Source organism: Aegilops tauschii, chromosome 3 (assembly GCF_002575655.3).
Source record: "Aegilops tauschii subsp. strangulata cultivar AL8/78 chromosome 3, Aet v6.0, whole genome shotgun sequence".
In the NCBI taxonomy this organism is placed as follows: domain Eukaryota; kingdom Viridiplantae; phylum Streptophyta; class Magnoliopsida; order Poales; family Poaceae; genus Aegilops; species Aegilops tauschii.
In genome coordinates this window covers 69,090,113-69,095,492 of record NC_053037.3, presented here as the reverse complement: position 1 = coordinate 69,095,492, position 5,380 = coordinate 69,090,113, and the positions used below count along the sequence as shown (strand labels likewise).

The following is a 5,380-nucleotide window of genomic DNA, read 5'->3' as shown; positions in this document are numbered from 1 at the left end:
GATCGGAATCCACCGCGAGCTGAATCGCTATGAGTACGACTCCCTCATCCGCGTTCTTGCAACGCTTCCGCACCGCGATCTTCAAAGGTATGAAGTTGCACTCCTCTCTCTCGTTGCTAGTTACTCCATAGATTGATCTTGGTGATGCGTAGAATTTTTTTTAATTTCTGCAACGATCCCCAACAATAGGCTGGGATCATATTCGCAAGTATGCCACGGCAACAGAAAGCACATCACTAAGACTTGTAAAAGACCAAGTAGAGAATATCTCTTCTTATTCTATCCTATCAACCAAGACCAAGAATCAACTAATTCTATCAATACACAACAGCACTACACCAATAGGTAAGCATTTTGTTTTATTTGATAGCCATTAACAAGTCAAAATCCCAGCCTAAGGATCCTATCAAGAATAAACATGGACCATAACCAAACCCTGTAGCATGCAGAGTTAAAAGGGCCCATCGTAGAATTACAAGAGACCAATTTGATCAACAAGAAAGACGAGCACAATCACAATCACAAAAGAAGGCCACCACAAATCCAAACACTAAATCAGCGGCTTGATTGCCAGCACCAGAATCACCCACAGCTCGATGGCCGGACCATCTCAGAGAGAGAGACAGAGAGAGAAGACCAAGGACTCACCCAAACAGAGGAAGGGATGGTGAGGTCCACAAACTTCATGCTTTGGGCGATGAGATCTTGGCCAGCATCCTCAGCCACCACAACGACCATATGACCATTGTCCTTGCGCCATCTATATGATCTCAAGGAGGACCCCTTTTCCTTCAAGGTAGAGCAGCCCTGGGATTAAGCAACAATCCTGAGATAACAAGAGCAAAGTGGTCAGTGCTTCACTCGACATTACTATCAGGTCGGCTATTGTAATGAACTTATAGAATCGATCATCAATTTTATCTTTGCATTGAACGATCAAACATGAGATTATATGAGTGGAACACATAATCCTTGCATTGAAGATTCAGTTTTGGTCAAACATGAGATTAACATGCCAGAACAAAACAAGAAGAAAGAATAAAAAAGTGCAAACTACTGAACAAAACTTGCTTTCAAAAGCAAACCAAATACATTCATAGCTATCAATTATATCTTTGCTCAAAAGTCACAAATGATCTTGTAAATGAATTGATACAATAAAGGGTTTATCCATGCATAAAGAGAAACCACATTATTAAGAAACATATTCAATGGCAATGGCAAAATGAGGATGCAAAATATTTGTAGGGATGGATGAACAGCAGCACCAATCCATACAAACTGTTTATAGCATTATCATGGACAAAGCAACCATATTACCAATTTGAAAAATGATATGTTCCACTAGGATCAAAGATTTAACCTTACACCCTCCCAAAAAAAATTGGAACTTACAGTTTGGATATAATATCCAACATTTCAATTCCACCCATTTTGGATATGTAACATGTATGCCCAAACGTAAAATCAAAAGAAAAGCGCAACAAGGAAAGCTGGTATAAAGAAAATTAGGAAATTACCAGAACGACTATAGCCGAGGCCGTACAGTACCAGTGGCGCCGGCGTCGCACGAGCACTGACCCAAAAAACCTTCAATCATTACACGCGTCGGACGCCACGGCTAGCGCCCAGCAACCTCGTCGTAGCACTTGATGTTCAAGTAGCTAACGTGGTGCTTCTGAAGGTGCAGGTGTGTGAGCTCGCTGGCTCCATGGACGATGTTGGTGCTCGGCGAAGAACCCCAGCCACGCACGAGACCGACACAGGTGAGGCGGCGAATCCGCAACGGACGGTCCTCGATCCATCCTCCTCTGCTGCTCGCAATAGAAGAGTTATCAACTATCAAATAATCAAAAACTTCTAGAAAATGTAGATAAACCAAGCTTCAGTTCAAACATAGCCAATTTGCTCTCAATTAAATGAAACCTATAAACAGGTGCCAGATTGGAAACAAATACAACTTTGCTAGACCCAATAGCAGATTACTGGTTAGTGTCAAGCCCACGGTTTCATTCACTCATCTCTTGAGACAAACAAAATCCTGCATATTCTTCTCTGAATATATCAGCCAGCACATGATTTATATTTTCTGAAGCATATATAAAATACACCAGAGACAATAGTGGTGTACAAGAATCAACCAGTTCTATCAATACACAGAACCACTACACCAATAGGTAAGCATTTTTGTTTTATTTGATAGCCATTAACAAGTCAAAATCCCAGCATAAGGTTCCTACAAGACTAAACATGGACCATAACCAAACCATACAGCATGCAGAGCAAAAAAAGGGCTCATCATATAATTACAAGAGACCAATTTCATCAACAAGAAAGACAATCACAATCACAAAAGAAGGCCACCACAGATCCAAACACTAAATCAGCCTCTCGATTGCCAGCAACACAATCACCCCCGGCTCGATGGCCGGACCATCTTAGAGAGAGAGAGAGAGAGGGAGACCAAGGACTCACTCAAACCAAGGAAGGGATGGTGAGGTCCACAAAATTGATGCTTTAGGCGATGAGATCTTGGCCAGCACCCTCACCCACCACAATGACCATATTACCATTTTCCTTGCGCCATCTATATGATCTCAAGGAGGACCCCTTTTCCTTCAAGGTAGAGCAGCCCGGGATTAAGCAACAATCCTGAGATAACAAGATGAGCAAAGTGGTCAACTCTTGACTCGACATTAATACCATGTTGGTTAGTGTAATGAACTTATAGGATTGATCATCAATTATATCTTTGCATTGAACGGTCAAACATGAGATTATATGAGCGGAACACAAAGTCTTTGCATTGAAGATTCAGTTGTGGTCAAACATGAGATTAACATGCCAGAACAAAACAAGCACAGAACACAAACTTGAATGACCAGAACCTCCACTCTTAGAATAAGAAAGAATAAAAAGTGTAATAAAACTTGCTCTCGAAAGCAGACAGAATACATTCAAAGCTACCAATTATAACCTTGCTCAAAAGTCACAAATGATCTTGTTTCTCCATGCATAAAGATTAACCACATTATTAAGAAACATATTCAGTGGCAGTGGCAAAATGAAGATGCAAATTTCCCGTCAGTTGTTCTACATATATTAGATTGTTTTGTAATAACATCCATTCAATTTAGATATCTTGAATATGATTAGATCACCATCTCTGGACTAACACCATCATCAAACCAACATAAATCTAAAGAAGTCCAGAGGAGAAACATTTTCATGCTTTAGGACAGCAGAGAGATGAATGGACACCTTTGATCCAGAAGTTGTTGCGGACAGGGGAAGCTTCAGGGGTGTGGGCCATGGTCGTACGGGGTTTGCAGTTGCCTGACGTAGCTTGTGCAAACCAGGGAGGAACGAGACCTTGTTGACGCGGCAAATCGGCAGCCACCACCTTAGCTTGTTCCTACATCAGGAAAACACCCGACACATGTCAAAAGAGGATCAAATGTATTTTGTTCATTGATTGCTACAAACTAATCAATAACATGATTGGTTTCGAGATTACCAAATCAATAATATTGATCTAGTTTGGTCACAGTTATGCAAACCGCTTCAATAAAACATGTGCTAGCTAATAAACTAGCAAATGCACAGGCATAAGCATGCTGAAATACTAGTGCTAAGGCATATGCATGGCACACCATGTAACAAGATCCACAATAAATATTCTGGTTCAAAGATAAATATACAGTAACTGAATTTGTACTTGGAATCAACCGATATCAGGTCCAGTAGCTTGCACACAGGGTTGAGATTAGCTACGGTAAGAGCATGCATAGCTTAGGGCATGCGTTTAGCACAGTTTTAGGCAAACTTTAAAAATGCACATACAGACAGAACCAAAAGATGATGTGCAGTCATATGTTTGCACTGCATGCTATTTTTATTTGGAAATTAGGCAACTCAATTTAACATTGGGTAATGAGACTTTATGATTTATTTTTCCATCTTCAGATTTTCAACATGAGAGATATATGTGCAGACACCATGGTACTACATCAGTAAGAAATCTACATCCTTTCTTTGCAACAGCTCTCACATGTGACTCGATATTAATACAGATGCATATCACAGGTACGTCGAGTGTACCTCGTTGGTCATACAAGCGGTGGTACTGAAACACCCTGGGCATCAAGAAGATGAAGTAGAACAATGCATCAGGTGAGTGACTGAATTCATTCAGAAGTTACAGAATGAGGACGGTTCATGGTGAGTAACTCAGTACGCTATCAGCAACTGATGTTGCTATTTGTTCAACGTCTTGATATTGCTGTTTGTTCAACAGCCTTGATGTTGCTGCTCCCCAACCAAGCAAGGTGTTTTGTATACTGCAAATGCATCAGTGAGTGGACGGTTCTTGATGCCTCGGGCTCCATTGCCGGAAAGCTTATGACCGGAGGAGATTAGGAAGTGAGTGGGCGGAGGGAGAGAGAGGTGTTACCTTGTGCAGGAAACAGGGACCTTGTGCGTTGCATCGTGGTCGCGCTCGAGCTCGGGTCCTCATGCTCCTCGACTGCTGCTTGGAATAAAAAAATGCAAATCGGTCACACACACACACACATCGACGGGGAAAATCGAAATAGGAAAGACTAGAGGCGGATGGGACCTTGGGAGTCCACGATGGCGACGGCGACGGCGGGTGAAGGGAGTTGGGCACCGAGGCTGGTGGAGGAAGAAGGCGAGCACGGATCCAGGGCCTGCGTCCTTGGTTGTCGAGGAAGCAGAGGAGCACCGGCATTCGCCGCCGCGGAGCTCGACCCGAACGGCGGCTGCAGGGTGAGACGCCCTGCTCCCGGATCCAGCGGCATCCTGCGATGCGGATCCAGAGATTGGTTGCCGTGGACGTGGGCTTTCGGGCGCGGGGAGGGAAAGCTGTGGAGGTTGGATGCGGAGACTACGGAGGGGAGGAGAGGGCGGGGGGCGCCGGCGGTGGCTGGGCGAGAGGAGGTTGCCGGCGGGTCGTTGGGTGGGGGGGAGAGAGGAGGAAGAAGACAGAGTGTGCGAGGGCTGGTTTGGGTTGGGTGCTGCTGCTGGTTGGTTAGAATCTCTCTTCTCATTTTCATTTGAAAATATTAAGTCTTGGCCCGAGCGCGAAATACTTGGACGAAAGCGCGTGGGCGCCACAGTTTTTCAGACGTGGTGAAGCTTGAGCGCGAAACATTTGGACGAAAGCGCGGGCACTAGAGTTTTTGCCGCGATGGAGTCCCGCGCTCTTCGGCCTGAGCGCGAAACCTTTCAACAAAAGCACGGCTTGATTGGTCCTTGGCCCGAGTCCACGGATCGATGGTTTTTCCTCCGGCCAATCCTGATCGCTCATCTCTTTACCTTCTAGATCCGACGATGAACACCTAATGTCACGAGGATCACG

At 44.2% G+C, this 5,380-nt stretch overlaps 1 long non-coding RNA gene across 4 annotated transcripts; it reads right to left on the bottom strand.

Moving 5' to 3' along the window:
• Positions 1 to 334: 334 nt before the first annotated feature.
• Positions 335 to 5,045, bottom strand: LOC120976476 (uncharacterized). 4 transcript variants are annotated; one of them, XR_005772003.3, is made up of 8 exons: positions 4,619 to 5,045; positions 4,454 to 4,528; positions 4,231 to 4,340; positions 4,102 to 4,136; positions 3,262 to 3,415; positions 2,476 to 2,652; positions 1,521 to 1,814; positions 335 to 826 (listed from the first exon to the last, which is right to left on the bottom strand). It is a non-coding gene; the product is annotated as an uncharacterized lncRNA (long non-coding RNA). The 4 variants fall into 4 exon arrangements; XR_005772001.3 differs by having other exon boundaries at positions 4,102 to 4,340; XR_005772002.3 differs by having other exon boundaries at positions 1,521 to 1,811; positions 4,102 to 4,340.
• Positions 5,046 to 5,380: the final 335 nt, after the last annotated feature.